At 41.7% G+C, this 17,992-nt stretch overlaps 2 long non-coding RNA genes across 2 annotated transcripts in view; one reads left to right on the top strand and one right to left on the bottom strand.

Annotated features, from left to right (window-relative positions):
* The window catches only part of LOC119455545 (uncharacterized), a 152,590-nt gene that overhangs the window by 43,204 nt on the left and 91,394 nt on the right, over positions 1–17,992 (bottom strand). Inside the window, exon 3 of the long non-coding RNA XR_007467500.1 lies at positions 15,187–15,266. This is a non-coding gene — a long non-coding RNA (uncharacterized LOC119455545). The remainder of the gene's footprint in view (positions 1–15,186; positions 15,267–17,992) is intronic.
* Positions 1–17,992, top strand: part of LOC119455547 (uncharacterized) — a 124,338-nt gene that overhangs the window by 24,119 nt on the left and 82,227 nt on the right. The window contains exon 3 of the long non-coding RNA XR_005192981.2: positions 12,433–12,619. This is a non-coding gene — a long non-coding RNA (uncharacterized LOC119455547). The remainder of the gene's footprint in view (positions 1–12,432; positions 12,620–17,992) is intronic.

Raw genomic sequence — 17,992 nt, 5'->3', positions numbered from 1 at the left:
TCTTTGGTACATAGACTAAGACCTTTCACGCTTATATCACCAGCACCATATCTGTGGGCTCAGCTATGCGCCCTGAATATCATTATGCATCATAATCGATTATTCGCTCACCGTTCTAAATGGTGAACCCTGCTTGCGATGCTTTGAGGTATGACGCCAAGCTCGAAAAAAAAAAACAATTGAACTTTTTTAGAGACGAGTAATGATACAGATAAGGTCTATCCTATCGCACATCGTTTTAGGTAAATCGATAGTGTTATAAATTGTGTAGAAGAGTTTGATGATGATGATGTATAGTGTGTACTGGCGCAAGGGCCAGGTATGGCCAAAGAGCGCCAACTAGAAGATTCTCATAATTTCTTATTTAGGAAATTGTTAAGCGATGCGATTCTCACGCCAGCACTTGTAACCTAGATTTGGCTCGCCATAACAAAATAATTTTGGAATTTTCGGCAGTCACGCAGGGAAGGCATTGATCTGTGCAATTAACCAAAACTAACAAGGTCTAAGGAATTCTCGAAGTGTAATGAATTTAAAAAAAGAAGCTTGTCTGATAAGTATGCCTTACTAAATAAATAATAAACGGAGCCATATAAAAAGTTGACGTACAATTTCATTTTTGGTGGTGAACTGCACGACAAACCATGTAAGAAACAAGTGCACAATGTCTAATTTAAAATTTTTAATCACGGCAAGAGTTCTGCCGGTTGGCGTATGAAGGAACTGCGAAATAAATGGGTTCTGAGAAAATCAACGAAACAAGGTTTCAAAGACATGCAGCGCTCCCAAAAAAAGAAAACATTCCAGGGGCCTTAATTCAACAAATTCGTAGTTTGTCTCCTCCTGATTCTTGTTTTTTTCACATCGCCTTTATTTTTCTAGCTTCTTTTGTAGCATCAGTGCTGCAACGGTAGGTTTTGATTAAAGTGCCTGGTGAATTTATGAGACAAGTTTCTATTGTGTGAATACCAGGTTCTATTCTAACCGGTTCCAGTATATATCAAGTGTGCCTCTCTCGACATTGCAAAATGAGAGAGAGCGTCCGCCAGATTGAGCAAATTGAGTCGGAAGGCTCACATAAGTGTCTTCGGTTCCCCTTTGCCAAGTCGCAGTATTAAAGCTGTCATTCGGGACAAGATAACGCTGGACCGAATTCAAGATTTATGCTTGTTTCCTCTCAGTGCAGATCTGGACTGCAGAACATTGCAGTCACCCTCCACAATAATTGCCAAGTTTCAACGCACTTCTTGAAACACTTCTGTCACACGGTCCTTCGCGCACTGTGGCGACTTTTGTGTATTGAATCCCCGTAAACTTTTGTTTCCCTCCTCCTTTGCACTCCGAACTTCACCATACTGCATTTACTAGGGTAATTGAGAAAACTACGGCGTATAAACGCAACGAAAACAGGCAATTGGCTGTTCATTCATTGAGCAAGAAGCCTGTAGAGTATAAAGAACATGTTTCAAACGTAGTGCGTCCCCCATGTTCCAGCTTATGTTTATCACAGATGGAAACACGCTGCAAATGCTTTTAAGCTCATTTTATTTCTTTGAACCTAACAGTGATGCTAAAAAATAGAAGAGTAATGCACATTTCGAGCATTTTTGTGTTACCCATGAAACCGGTACCTAACGTTTCAGTTTCACAGACAGTGGGCGGGGTTACAAGTTTCGCAATATCTTTTCAAACAGACAACGCGGGAACATAGTTCTTGCTGCAAAATATGCTGCGATAAATTGCACATCTAATTAGGTGAAAAAACAACAAAAAAAAACGATTTCTCTTAACAAACTTTTGTTTTCACCATGGCGTCATACCTTAATTGACTTCGTTGTTTTGCTTACATCTGAAGAAAAACAATAACAAAAAATATGCAGATCCAATGCACGTGTTGGAATATATGTGAAGCGAAGCTTTCGTGAAGCGGTTGATGAACTGCTATTAATGGACCAGTTTCATTTCTGCGTCATTGGCGCAAAGGAAACTGGCGCGCGCACTGCTTCTCGCCTACCCGAGCTACGCAATTTCATAAATATTATGTAGGCTTGTATTTCTTCATTGCTTATTTATCTTAACCCTTTAAGACCCTGTGTACACCATTGCGTACGCCAATAAAGTGCGTCAACTGCAAAAGCATTGATGAAAGTAATGGTATTTAAAATGTGTCGCATGCATCTTGAAACAATCCTGATTGCAATCGTGTTGCAAGTTTGAATAATAGGCTCAAAATGTTTTAGTAGACACGAGTGGGAAGGTATAGGCGGTTGTGTGTACTTCCTCGGTGCGAGTATGTCGTTTTATGTAATGGGTTCACTCCTTTCATGGTTTTTCAGCAGTGTGTTGCGCCAGGCATAATTTTCAAGTGCCTGGATAGGTGCTTTTCAAACCCGCTAGACATGAAATAGTTGATGTTCTCATATGTAACGTTCTGTAGTGAGTTTTCGCATGGCGTCCCTATTCTGGTAGACTTGACAAAAACTCACAAGAATTGAAAATTGTTAATCTACCCTGCATCTGTATGCTATTTATCATTTCGAATGTGCAAGAAATGCGTCGAAAGTAAGTTTTCAATCAACAGAATATGTTAGCGCTTGAAAGGGTTAAATGTACCGGCAGCTCCTTGGTGAGGCCCCCGTTGCGGGTATTAAGTGCCACAGTACGGAAAGCATAATCATCATCATCAACACGCGGCAGTCATCTCAAAGAGCTTGTTGGCGTTGGCTAGATATCTACCTGTCGGTTCTTGGACAATCCTCTGTTTTTGGTACGCGCCATCGTAAGGAAATCATCACCATCATCATTGTAACACACGGACATTCTTCTTGTGGGTATGGGCTGTAGTGTGGTAATCGTTATCATCATCAGCACGCGGCGATCATCTCAAAGCGCTAGTCGGATTGCGTACGAGGGAAGCGTAGCTGGGGTCGTGGCTGTTCTGGCCACTATGTTAACACCTTACGCATATATATATTATATATTTGTAATACATGCCGCGAAAACCTGACCAGCGACCGACCCATGACAGGGTATAGACAAGAAAAGCTTCGGTTTAATGAAACAAGCAAGCTAGCATCTCAATTGTTCAGAACGCTCTATAGAAGTGGATCCAACACAGTTGCCGAGCCTGTGCTTTTTGCTTCGGTTTCGCTTTATAAAGGGGACTTTTCGAACCTAGAAGCACCGCGGTATTTAGTCTTCTTGGGACACATCACAGAATAGATTTCGGAAGCCGTCATGCGAGCGCTTGCGATATACCACATACCACGGAAAGGGCGTATACCTGGTTGGCGCACCTCACCACGTCACTCGTGTTTGTGCGACGCTCGTGCGGTTGCTTCGGTGCCTGAAATTTATGCTGGAATCCCTTTCGTGCGCTTATTTTCGTGCCGGTAGATTTCCTTGACCTTGGTTTGTGCCGTTGTTGAGGTACATTCTGTGGAGAGTGAGCTGTCTGGAAGGATTTGTAACTGTTCGGTTGCGGTGGCCTTATCTATGGCTAAACTTGCTCTGTTCGCATGAATTTGGAAGGGTGTACGCGTGAGTGGAAGGAAGCTAGCAGCGGCACATATTTGCGATTGCCTTTCTACAGATATTCTTACAGGCGCATATATTTCGCTTTACTCTGCAATTCTGTGCGCAGCTTGAGAAGTCGCACCTTTCTTTTTTTTACCTTTTAGGCCATGTTGCGAGCAATGTTTTTATGCAGCCGCTAAGAATCTCCTCCCAAGCAAGGCGCGCGTCACGAAAAAAGATTTCGTCGTTGACCTGCCTGCTCAGCTGCCGCTGCGCGCAACTCGCGACTCGCTGTTGTGTTCGTACGACGTGAGCTAAGTCAGTTCGGTTTCATTTTGCCGCGACATTACGTACCGAACGAATATAAGAACCGAGGAGCAAAGACGTTGAAATGAGAAATTAGGATTTTATCATCATCACCGTCGTCGTACCTATTCTATGTCCACTGCAGGACGAAGCCCTACGATCTCCAGTTACTCCTGTTATGCGCCAGCTGACTCCATTCTATGCGTACAAATTTCCTAATTTCATCACACTACCTAGATGCCTACCGTCATCGACTGACTTCCATTCTCGTGGCAGCCGTTCTGTAAATAGATAACAGACCATCGGTTATCTGCCCTACGCATTACATGGCCGGCCCAGTCCGTTTTTTCCTCCTAATGTCAAGTAAAATATAGACTACCCCCGTTTTCTCCCTAATGCACACCGCTGTCTACCTGTCTACTCAAGGCCAGCTGAAAAGAAAGTTTGGACCACGTATAAAGCCTAGTTTAAGGTAGTGTAGATATGGATGAGCCTCCATGCAAAATTTGACATTTGAAATACGAGTGGAAGCTTCACATAAAGCTCACAAAGGTAGCCGTTTTGGATACCGAAATTAAATTTAAAAAACGCCGCATAACAAACTTAGCCAAAGTGAAATTTCGTTGCAGTAGGCCTTTAAGGTTACACCCGACATTTTTCGTTCCATCGCCCGCGTCGCGCGGTCATTAGCTGCTTCTAAGTCATTTTTGTTACCTAACAAATTTCTGCCCCATATGTTAGTATCAATGGAATGCAATGATCGTACACGTTTGTTTTTCAAAAATAGCGGTAAGCTGCGTGTCATGACTTGATAATGCCTGCCGTATGCGCTCCAACGCATTTTCATGTTTCTGTAATATTTTTTTTCTTGTGATCAAAGTCTCCTGCGAGTAATGAATAAAGCTAGACATACTTTTGCACAGATTCTATATAGGTGACTAGTAATCATGAACTTTGGTTCTCTTGGCAGGCTATTAAACATTACTTACAGGCTTGGCAGCTGAACGGTTTTGAAAACTCCATGCTGTTTTCACTCGTATTTCTCAATGTTTTCTTTCCGACGTAATGCTGTTGTTGGAGTCGCAGTAGACTATTCTGATAGTCTGCGCCTCTTTACTAATACAAGCACAAACAGCTTTCCAGTCACCCATACGCTCTGTCAAATCTGAACTTTGGTGTCGCTATATCTGCTATAGAAGCTTTCATATGCTGTCTTTTCTTTCTCCTACCTTCCCCAGTGAAGGATAGTTACCCGTTGATACATTCGTCAATCAACTACCCTGTTTTTCCTCCTTATTATCCTCCTTGTCCTTTCTCTTTGAGAAGGACAATCTCTCTCCAAAGGAGAAGATAGAGCGAAAGGGTAGGACGGAGCCTACAAAGAGCAGGTCGTTCCATTGTTTACCTGGACGACACACTTGCGCCGGCTTTCATGTTCCGGTTGACGGGTCTTGCCTGCCTACGCTGCTGCAACTAAGCGTACCCTGCTGTAGTTATAAACGGATTAGGCTTCGTTCAGAGAATCAAGGACATTGCTAATGTGTATTTTAACTTGATCATGCCTTATCCTCTTGAGGCGCCAAATAATTCTCTCCTTTGAAAACATTGTTTCACCAGATTCCTTGCATCTTCAGAATCGGGCAAAGCGTGCAGCTCCAGAAACGATCAGGAAATTTCAATTCTTCAGCGAATTTTGTCAAGTTTGCAGAATGTGGACTCCATATACGAGAGCTGCCGACACGAACGTCAGCTATGAGAGTATCAACGGTTTCATGTCTAGTGTACTTGGATAGAACTTGTCCGGCCACTTCAAAAATATGCCTTATGTAATACATGGGGAAAAGCAATAACGTAGGGAGCCCGCTGCATGACGAAATTCTGACTGCGAGAGCAAACATCCTGACGTTTGCCCTCCACCTCGTTCACATATCTTTCACTCTAAAGAGAGAGAGACAGAAGAAAGGGAAAATGCACGGAGGTTAACCAGATGGGAAGATGCGGTTTGCTACCCTACGCTGGGAGAGAGGGGAGGGGGAGTTAAAGTGACAGCGTTTTAAAAGTAGCCTTGGGCAAATGCATGCAAGAAATTGGGAGGGTCCATTCGATCAGGAAAATTCAGATAGCAACAACAATAGAATACGGTACTATAGCGGGTTAACAGTTGGTATCTTATAGCTTATCTTGCTTGTTCGATGCATGAGGCAAGATTTCCTAGCCGCCTGTTCCCCAAAACCGGAAAGCTTTGCCGGCTCGGTAGCCAAAATACTTTCAAGAGCCTAATTCGAGCGCCGCCAGTGGCTGCGGATGCATGCGCTCACGCCGCAATTATTAAAACCGGTATTCTCTTACACTCTTAGTTTGTGTACTACGTACGGTGACAACCACCTGTGCAGTTAGTTGAATTTGTTCGGCATCAACCATACTCTTTATAGTAGTTTTTTTTTTATCTTCTATGCCGGAGGAAAAAACAAAAATTCCAGTTTCGCGCTTAACGCGTAGCAGTGACGCGGTAGCTGGAAATATAATGCGCAGTAAGTAAGCCTTTGACTGTTTCGTGCGGTGGTTGTTGAAGTGAACACTCACAGGTGGCGAGCGATGAATCTCCTCTCGAGAAGTATAAGTGTGAGTCGTATTAATTGGTTTCTGAAAGTGGTGCCTCTTGGTGGTGAAGTTGAAAGACTGCTAGGTTTTAATGCGATTAGCATTCTGAGAATACTAATGCACTTTTCCGCGGTCAATCTATGTCCGGATCTAACGCCTGCTTGAGTCACTGCGTATGTGTCGCTTTTATTAGTAATCATAATAACACGTAAAACATATAATCACCAATTACACACCTATCATAACATAGCCATGTAATAGGATTAACGTCGCCAGTGATCGACAAAGGATGGATACGTCGCCAATTTTTTTTCTTCCTCCTCTTACATGACTTAGCCACTGGTCACAACTGAAGTGACCCTCTAGCTTACTGCGGGATTCGTGCGGCTTTTGCTGAACTTATATTTAGTCTGTGTCATTTGCAGGCCTCACGCTATCCTCGAATAAAACAAGACGGCGTCAGCACCATCCAGTAAACATAAGAAGCCAAGAGCGAGACGAAGACTAATGAAAAACGAAACAGACGCGCTCAATTATTGTTCTTACATCTAGAAGAAAATATAATTTGTTGCCGCCTTCGCAACTGGGAAGGCGACATACTAGAACCCGAGAAAGGCATGTAAGCCAGCTCTATCTAGTACACAAATGTTGAGCGGTCGTTAGGCAATCATGACAGCTGCTGACGCGGTCGCGCTCTTCAGGATCAGTATTCTCACTGCTGTATATTATTGGCAAATATGGGCTGAGAGGTAGAATCCTGGATTGTCACTCGGTTTGTCGTAAATTCGAACGTTTGACGCACAATGAGATTCTGTAATGTTCTCGCGAAGGATTTTGTGATTCCAGGGACGGACACTTGCCGACATCAAAGCGACCAGGGGAGGGAGCCCAGAGCAGCTGTCGTTGTAAAAATGAAGAGCTCTTTCACAACTGTAGTGCAGAATGTTTAGCTCCATTTGCAACGCACAGAGCCGCAGCAACTTAATGTCATTCGGCACGAGCTACAGAAGTTTACTTTCACAATGATGTATTATTATTTTTTGTCTCACGTGAATTTAATTCTAGGCAATAAAGTTATGATCCGCGTGAACGTATGACGGTAAGAATTAGCAGGCTACCTACCTCTGCTTTTTTTTTAACGTATGCAACGTTTAATGCGATTGACACCAATTGCTTTTATAACAGGCAATCGCTGTTCTTCATAAATAAATGTAGGTTTTAATTTTTCTTTCTCTCTCTCTCTCTCTGTCACTTGGGGTTCTTAAGGGACCTCTGAAACATTTCGTTTCGCAAAACCAGCGCAATTCTTTAAATTGCCTCGTTATAAAGCAGCACTTGCGGCTGAACATTGATTATGTGGAAAGTACGATTGTATGCAGGTGCAGATGCACACGAATGCAGATGCGGGCCTTCTTGAAGCACTGTAAGGAAGGCTAATGTCGATTCAATTACGCCTGTCGCGCAAGACACGTGGGGCCGAAATTACAAAGCTTTAGGCTGTGTTCGTAAGTGCTGTGTACCATTGGCCCGGCCGCCTTAGCTAATTATATGTCCGCCGTCACGATTGGCTGTAATCTTTTCTTACGAACAGTTCTATCCTAAGTAATTAGTATGAATTTGGGTCCCAATTGCTTTCTCTATGTATGGTGCACTGTTCGTGTTTGGCTTAATTCGATAAGTGTATTATGAAGTTGATTAACTTTCTACTTCTTGAGCTTTTTTTGCAAATTACACAAATCAGCATTATGTTGATCGGATTCAAACACATCCATTGAGGCTCCGCCTCGAAGTATATATAGCAGAGCAGGAAGTCCGATAGCTGTACTCCTGCCATAAGGAGTGTGGCGCGACTGCGCATGCGCTGAGATATCGGAAGCAGCCCTATACACACGCGCCGCATTGGACGTTCTTCGAGGAGAGAAATCAAGCCTTGCTCTGAAGCTGTGTGAACCATGAGCACAGACAGAAGACGCGTATTACATATAATTTATTCACTGAGTGCCATGGCGTTCATTCATCTGTCGACAGATACCTCTTCATATATCACGGTCGGGGGGAGGGGGGGGGGGGGGTGCGTCTCTGCTGGCTGTCATGTTCAACCAGCTGTTTCGGTAACTCGTTAATGAGTGGTCGTTATTATGAAAAAATGTCCATCTGATAGACAGATGAAGGGGGCGGAAGCGCTTTTTGACTAAAGCGAAGGAATCGTGTTCGACTAGATAATGCGTATTGCGCTGCAAAATTGCGTGTAGAAACGTTTTTGTAAATGAGGGAAGCACTAAACAAGAAAAACAGCCTTCCTTCGTCAATTTGCATTTCTCCTTGAAACGTGTAGTCTCAGCGATTTACAGTTCCCTAATTCGACTACACCAGGAGAAAAAAAAATTTTCCCAGGAGACATAACAAACAATTCGGGCAGTGCCGACACCTCCGTCTCTTCCACCGCCAGCCTCCGCTCGCGTTGGAAGACCGCACTGCTCAGCTCGAACCTGACAGTACAGCTCTGGGCCGTCCAGCGAGCCGAGGAAGCCGCTTCGAGACAAGGTCTCAGAACCGCGTCCGCAGCGGGTACCCAGACCCACTAAAAATACGCCGGACTCAAATCTTTTCGATTTGATAATAAAGTTTACGTTCTTTTTCAAGAGATTTCTGAATGCAGCGTACATATAGCGGTATTGCCCCGCCTTTTCATTTTGTTAGCTTGCTTGCTGGTGCTTCATGTGTTTGGAAAGACACCTTAGGCGTCCTTTTAGTTTCTCTTATTTTCTCCAGAAGACCAACCAGAATACATGTAAACATTTCCTGTGTGACCTGTCGACGACGCACTCACACTAGGCAAGAAATTCATGAGCGCTTGCAATTGGCCTAGCTACCTACATGGTTATTTGATGCGCCTTGTTTTATGACCGCAAAATTTGCGTACTAAATTACCGTAGTTGCCTGAAAACCTAAATTACTAAATAAATTACGTTAATAAAAGATCCGAAGGGCAGTGCGTTTGATGTAATGTCTGTAAATCATTCCGTTCAGCTGCCACGGATGTAGCGCATCGGTGACAAATGAAATGTGAGTATGGTAATAAAAGCTAACAGGTATACTCCGGTTAATAGAGGTAAATGAACGTCATTGATTGTAATGACAAAGAGCAGCAGAATTTGAAGTAGCACTTAGCAGTTCGCCATTTGTCATATATGTTGTTTTTATGTATCGATTTATATTGTTGCATTGTGCTTCGTTTGTCAGTAGCGCTACATAAAAACAGTCTATAGAACTGAACGTCTCATGTGCGCAAGTGGCGGTGCTGTCACATGTGGTGCCTGTATTACAGCAAATGACGTTAAAGTGTCGCATTGCTTGTGCACGTTGTAGCGCATAAACATTGCACGTAATCATGTTGGTACCTATGCGAGGCATAAACGCAATAATTGCATGTGATTAGACGTTGCGTAGGATGAAAATGAACCCAATTGTACGCACAACATTTCATTAGGTTGCATTTGATTACCCGCTTTAGGAGAGCCTTGATTCCAACATATGTGGTGGATATTCGTATTTTTTGCATGATTATTTTCATTAATATTGTTTTTCAACGATGCAGCCAAATATCTACATAAAATTGCTAACCGGGATCCGTGCTTACTCTCTCTTTTTCACTGTCGTTTTTGTATCTTTTCAATTTACCTTGTCCGCTTAGCCCTGCTCGCATATTTCATTCTTCTTGTCCATGCCTTTATTCACTTTGCAAGTGTGTGGGCGTGATAAAAAAAAGTTAAAGTCACATGGACTCAAAAATCCAAGATTATTGCCGTTATAGAAATCGCTATAAAGGATCGCTACCGTGTTCCACAATCAGTACAATGGCTCAATATATAACGAACGATCTTTTTCTGCATCCGGAAACTCAATTTGGTGTCTTTATTGTTCGCTGATAGTGAGTGGGTGGTTATCAGAAGACGAAACTGAATGAAATTGGCTAAATGTCTGCTGTGTTCTAACCACTGTTCTAACGCAGCAACATCCCTTATATTTTGGGGATGTGCTCTGGTCACTCGTTATAGTTGTTAGTGTGCCACTGTTGTCCCGTTTTGCCACGAATTCATTTCATCGGATGCTATTTTTACCCAATTATTCGGTAACGTGCTCTCTTGTGAAGGATAGAGTTAATAGTTGGTGCATTCTAGTATCATCAAAATCAAGCGCCGAACTTGCCAAGCAGTCAGTCGTTGTGACCGGCACGCAGGATTTTGTAAGCCACGTAGCCTACGTAAGCCGCGTAGCCTTTTTTTTTTCCTTTTTTTTTTGCGAATGACCAAATTCGGCTTCCCGAGATGGCCGTATTTACGAGGCTGATAACCTTGAGGCTCGCGCTACAAGCACCGTGAGTGTGGTGTATTGGAGAATGGTGTCGCTCCCTCGTTTAGTTCCGCAACCTTGTCTCTGACGATTTCCGCCAGCCTTTCCAAGTTCAAATGATAAGGAGTGCTGTATCGACATCCTGCAGGATACCGAAAGCCATATTTTACCTTTCTGAGTGTCTCGGGTGCAGCATTTGTCGTAAGCCATGGAGCCGCTCGTATGGAAACATTTCACGGCGCTCAATTAAGTCTAAGCACGTTCCCGGTCGACATCTGGCGAAGGGGAAGCGAATATCGTTTCCACCGCGCAATCTCTCTGCCATAAAGTATACCTTTTAATCACCTGCCCTAATAAACGGCTAGGTTGTAACATATATCAAAATGGTGTCCTTGAAGCGCCCTAAATTAGACGTAGCAGCTCGCGGTCGATTAGGTGTCGTAAAATAATTGAAATTCTCTATATTAGTAAATTACGCTTCTGCTATAGAAAATAGGCCTTCCTTACCGTAAGAGGATGCTCGGTAAGCCGGGAGAGAGAGAAAGCAATTTGAAGGAAGGCAGGGAGGTCAACCAGACGAGCGTCCGGTTTGCTACCCTACGCTGGGGGAAGGGAAAGAGGGAAATACCTAAAACGAAACACTGGTGGCCTTGCTCAGAATTTTCCATGCTCTGTAAGTAAAGGACTGGGAGCGAGGATAGAGTAAAAAATGCAACTATTTACAAAGCACGAAGATGGAAGCTTGAATAAATCAATAGTGATTGAACGAAAAATGTCGCTGGAACCGATGTTTCTTTCGACAAGAATACTTGAGCTCATCATCGCCCTGATGAAGACAAGTCCCTTTGTCGAAACGTGGCTCCAGCGAGATACCTTGGTAGACCACTCTTAATCTTTTGAAATGAGTGATGCTATGATGACCTACGGCCGCTGAGATGTTTCAGGGGAAAATGTAAAAAAAGAAACATTTTTTGTTTTTGTTTTTATAGTGTTGGAAAATCTCTGTGGAGTATATCCTCGACCAGTAACCTGCTTTTATCCACGAAATGAATGAAAATGGTGGCTAAAAAGATCGCGTTACCAGCCTAATCTGATTTTAGTCTTTTTCTTCAGTGTCCCTTTAAGCTGTTCTTAAGCTTTTGTAATAGCATGTTGTCAAAAAGTGCCGAAATCAACGCGTAGCGCTAGTGAAGTGGTGGAAAATGTGCTAATGTAATTAATACGTTTATAGCGAATTGCTACGGGGGGAGGGGGAGGGGGGCATCGCTACAAAAAGCTAAATTATGGCTTTAAAAAACGGGTCTACTTCGCCAAAGGATCTGAAACGGGGTGTATTCTACCAGTGCCTGTCTGCTATAGAAAGCGGCAGTTATAATTGTTACGTTTCTATATCACGTGGATTTTGCTTTAGAGCGCCTAGTCTTGATTTTAACTTTCCACCGGTGCTTAAGCCATTAGTGATCTTTTTTGTAAACACATGGTTGCTGTGTGGACGCAATCGTTTAATGAGTTGTCAAATAGGGATGTTTAATCACTATCTTTTCCCGTTCAACTTTCACGTTTGTACCTATATACTGCATGCGCAGCTGTCAGCGTCACTTAGCCTAAATAATTATGGTACATGATCTTAGTGATCTTTTTCACTTCTTCGTGCAGGTGACGTCGTCGCCAGCGGCCATTCCAGCATGTGACCGAATGATTTCACTGCGGAGACGCAGTTATCGAGACGCTATGGCGCTCTTGGAAGCGTCGGATTGTTGCATCGTATCAGCTCAGAACAGCTGTCCTGTTCTGCACATGAATGTCATCGCTGCTTTACCTGGAACAGGGACGTATTGCCAAGGTAGGTCTTCCTCGCTCACCTGGTACAATACTGTAATTCAGGCCACTGTGGTCACATGTACTTTTATTGCTATTATTCGTCTTTGTCTAAAAAAGTATGAGGGATGGTTGCTGTAAAGTGAGCATTACAAAATTAAACATTAGGCCAATGATTATTTTGTAAACTTAATGTCGAGACAAGCACTTTTTCAGCATTTGTGAATGCACGTTAAAGGTATCCGACAATTCAGTGCCCGTTACCACGGCCCACAGTGAACTCGTTTTGAAAAGTCTATTGAAACATGTACAACAAGAAGAGACAGCGGTTTTTTGTTAGTAATAGTCAGTTTTAGTAACAACTTTGCATGTCTAATATTTTCCTTAAAGTTATGGCATATGTCGCTGGCAACTGATACTCCAGCTCAAATGCTAATATGGCCGCAATACTTCATATTATTTTGGTGAGAAGATGGCTGAAGCCCGAGCAGTCAGATTTTTTTTCTTCAAGCCCTAAATGTTTGGGTTCTCATACGGGAAAGGTTGGCGGTTTCAAATCTTCGGTTTAGTTTGTTTCAAATGTGAAAAATAGCAATTACTCCTCCACCTAATGCTTGTTTTTTTTTCGAAGGCCAAGGCCGCCAGTCTCATGCTTCAGGGAAAGCTGGACAATCGAGACTGTTCTGTGAAAACTATTAAATTGTAGAAAAAAGAACAGAGAAACATTTAGTGTTTCTAATGCGCCCAGCTCGTCCATTATACTGCGCATGCTGAATAACTATCGCTAGGGAATACCTAACATGCATTACCTTAAAACCATCGCTCTATAAAGTTTTCGTCTGAGAGAGCTACATGGTGTTAGAGCTCTCAAGTAAAGTTATTAAATGTTATCTCTAATGGTGTCAATAATGACGCTAGCAGAAACAGTTATCCGACAACAAATTCATTTGTCAAAGTTAGAGATAACCACACTTAAAAGGATGTGATATGTCTCAATTTGAAAGACGTCGCTATTTACAAAAGTTCACCAGTAATAACTACGATAAAACCGAAAATAAGGTTATCACCAGCACCTCCTAATGTCTGTGGTCCAAGATTTGGCAAAAAAACTTATATACAGAATTTTGTCGTCTTTTCTGTTCGACTGCATTTGTGATGTCACAGCGGTAGCATTATAAGTAGAATTTATACTTCGCAGAAGAGCCAGAAATATTTTGCAACAATTACATGCGCCAGTAATCCTTGAAAGACAAATCTTGATCTAAATACTGTGCTCAGATAAGCCTGTCACTTTGCTATTGTTGTAAAAACATGAAAATATATGCCACGTCACCGCCAGCAACAGCAGCACAGCCAGCACAGCCAGCACAAGCAGCATAAATAAATCCATGCAGGGCAAAAACCTCCTGCAGTTCTCCTTAAATACACTTGGGGCCGAATTCACTGAGCGGTTTGTTCGTAAGTGCTATTTGCCATTGGCCGGCGGCCAGTGCTAATATATAATATGCCCAGCATAAGGATTGGTTGGATTATGTTTTTACGAACAAATGTAACATAAGAGTTTCTTTGTGAATACGGGGCTTGGTGTGCATTGACCACACTCACCCGATATGTGCAAACTTGATAATCTCATTGCTTCGTCTGATTCTGTGCCCAACCTGGCTGTACTTCCGTTCCCATTTAATCTGTTTTGGTGCTCTATTCACAATCTATTCCACTTTCCTTAACTGTATATACCATTGTCGTATTGCTTAATTGTACCAATGATGTTACACCCGTCGTTTCTTTTCATCGCTTGTTGTAAGGTCCTCATAGTTATTTTTTCAGGCCTTCAGGTGAGCACCTGCAATGTCGTTTATTATCTGTATAGTTTTCATTTCAATGGTAGTGGTAATCTGATGTTTGTGACTTCAGAGTACAGGACGAGTACCTCCAAGCTATTCTTGTTCTTTTGCAGATTTCTCTTTGTCCACCATGGTTACTTTGCCTAGATAAATATAACACTTCCAGGGACTCAGTGTCATTGTTAACCTTTGCTCTGTTTCATTTTCATCTGAAATGCAAATCTTCAACATGACATGGAATATTGCTGGTCCAAGTACTCGACAATTCATTGTTTTTCAACTAGATAATCTATTTAACAGGACAATGTCTTATTTATTTGCAGATTGCCAGAATGTTCCGTTAGGCCATGCACCATATCTTTATTCATCTAGCGCTTCTATAAACACTAACACTTCTCACATATTGGACGTTGAATGGATAACGTAAAGTGATAGTATTTAAAGCATCTTTGAAAGCTTTTGATATTCCTTGCTCATGTTATGAAGGAATGTATTTTTGCGGTTCCTTCAGCTATGTTGTGACATGCTCCTGTGAGCAGTACAATAAGGAACATCAGAATATGTGTTTGTAATACATGGCAACTAAACAACTGTGCCTCAGCAAAAGTGTTTCAAGTGACTGAAGGTTCTATTTGAGAGTTCCTTGGAACTAATTTATTTGTAACATCCCAATGCATGCATAATGCGCAAGCATTCTTTCCGAACAAGCTTGGTGCTCCCTCATGTACATACTAACTATTGCACTTACATCTCCTTCCTCCATGCGTTGTTTGCACAGTCCCTGCGTGACAGCTGTAGTCTCCACTCAACCGGATGTATTTTCACAAGCTGTAAAGGACAAACATTGGGTTTATCTATTATTTTCATATTTTTCGACTGTTTGAATAACAAAAATGTGCTCTATTTTTAACACTTCCTGTAAACAGCCTGTACTTTGTGTTGTTGGAGCTGTAGTGTTTTATTGACTGCGTTTGAGATCATTTTAGTAAATTCTTGCACAATATAAACAACAAGAAATAGACATATAGTTTTGATCATTCAATGGTAACCCTATTGTGTGTTATTATTATGGTAACTCTCTTCATTTTCCGTCTTACAAATGTTGAACAAGAGGAAGCGTCTATGTACAAAGCATTGAAATGTCGTTTTCTACAATGTCCGCGTTATTTTTCTCACAGACATGCTGCACCGTTCATTCTCAAAAGCATCTTTTCTTTCGAACAATGCTTGTAAGGCTTTTCTTGCTTCACCTTTTGTATTTAGTGGCTTCTACTTCTTGATCGTAATGATTTACAGAAGCTGCTTCCTAGTTAACATCGCCAAGAACATAATTTAGTAATTTCTGTTACAATGCTATTATACAAGTTATATTTCTGGATGTCAATGACCTTACACTTATCGATCAATTTCAACAGTTTTGCCACTTACATTTCCTTCCTCCATGCGTTGTTTGCACAGTCCCTGTGTGAATATCTGTGGCAATCCCAGATTTTCGTGTTTTGGTATTTCTTGCAGTCTGCAGTCCGAAGCAATACTGCTTCGGATGCTTTTGCCGGCTTCCTCTCTGATCACCTTAGCCAACATTAACTGCAGCCAGTAGAAATTTCGATTACTTTCATTCGTATTCATTATAACCTCAAGTAATTGTTTGAATTCATACCGTTTTTATCTGATTGATGTCATATTTACCTACTCCTTGAGACATTTTCTACTTCCCTTCTTAGATCAAGGATAACCTTGCAGCTCGCTCACACATCGTCGATACTACTCATCTATCTGCCTTGCATTGTGCTGGAATCGGCATACCTTTTTTTGCCGTTCCTCGTTTCAATTTCTTATTTCCAGCATTCCTTGTCCACTTATTGTTCTTTTTTATGGGGAACAAAATATGCAAGGGCCTGAAGTTATTTCTTCCAGGAAATTTAAGAGCGCAGTAGTTCCCACCTGCCTCGACTAAACAGTCAGTAACACAAATTACTATTGTCATATTGTCCATCTGTCTTTTATCGCCTTTCGCCTCGAAGCACCGGTCTATATTATACCGAGTGTTTCTGCGAAGACAATAACCAACTTCTAAAAATCACCTGTGGAAGATAGCACAATTCCAATCCTTGAGCTGGATTTCTCAGACAGGCGGTCTTTATTTGCACGAAACATCGAAATAAGTAATTGACTAATTAACAAACATTCACTCATTAAGTTTTAACCTAATTATCTTACGGCATACACCCTTACGGTTCCATGAAAATGCCCAACTTTAAGGTTGCATGAAAAGCAATTATAAAGGGGTACGCATAGTTTAATAAGCTAGGGTATTTCGTGCACACCCAAAACATCAGGTGTTGCATGCTACACCCTTATGACTGCCACAACACCGACAGAAAAAGCTGCTAATGACATTTGAGCCTCGGTCTCCTCTCGGGCAGTTGATGCATGCATTCGCATTCTAGACACATGTATTCAGCAGAGCCGTTTATGACAGAAATATATTCCATATCAACAAAGCACTCATCTCAAAATTTCTGTTTTGTATGGATGCATGCATATCAACACAACATTTTTAACATCCATGCATGCATCTGCTGTTTTAATACTAAGATAGATGATCCCGCAATGTGAATGCATGCATAAACTGGCGAAGAGGAGATTGAAGACAAACACCCTTGTAACCTACTAAGTTTTGCCCAACAAGGAACTGATATCAAAATTTGGCAAGCATATATGTATGCATGGCCATATGCATGCATGTGTGCATTCAGTCTCTTGCAGATTTATACAGCGTCCTTAACCAAACTTTGAGTGACCATTTGACTGACTACAGAATACCACCTTGCTTTTTTAAAGTTCTACCAACCGCGGACCTATAAAACTCAACATGAAAACATAAATACCAAACGATGAAGAATGTCTTAGCAGTTTTCCAAAAGCTCACTCAGAGTATGGTACAGGACTTCACTGCAGCAAGCATTATACAGTGATGCAGGTTTTCCTTATCTGCAAAAAAGTCGCTGTCAAACACAAACATTAAACATTTATTATGAGATAAAGATAGGAATTCATTTCCCCTGATTCCTGACATGAAACTTTGAAGAATATTCAATTTTGACTTTTCTTGTTTCTAGGTTAATATAGGCTAAACCCCTGAATGGGGAAAATTAGTGAAAGAGGGCTATAAAGAGTATATAGATTACACACATTAACTTGGCATATTGACGCTATAGAGATACATATTTGCAGAGCTGAATAGCAAATACCAAATGCATGCAAGTATCACTGTTCCAAATAAAATTTTAGAGAAGATTCAGTCTCACTACAAAGCAGTTTTTTTTAATGTGCATGAAACCTAGTTCCAAAATTAGGTTACCACTATTCGTAGTACGTTCACATTAATCCCGAGCTAGTAATTCTCAATGATTGTTAAAGTATTATAGCACTTTCACGCATACTAAACATTAAAAAAGAAAGTAGGCAACCATCACCGCGATCAGTGCTTCTGTAGCATTTTGAAAGAAACAAAAACGTTGCTGCTCAAGCTGCCTCATTGAGGTCCTCTC

This window comes from Dermacentor silvarum, chromosome 6, assembly GCF_013339745.2.
Source record: "Dermacentor silvarum isolate Dsil-2018 chromosome 6, BIME_Dsil_1.4, whole genome shotgun sequence".
In the NCBI taxonomy this organism is placed as follows: Eukaryota; Metazoa; Arthropoda; class Arachnida; order Ixodida; family Ixodidae; genus Dermacentor; species Dermacentor silvarum.
The sequence above is the reverse complement of the archived record's forward strand: the minus strand, read 5'-3'. Positions and strand labels throughout refer to the sequence as shown.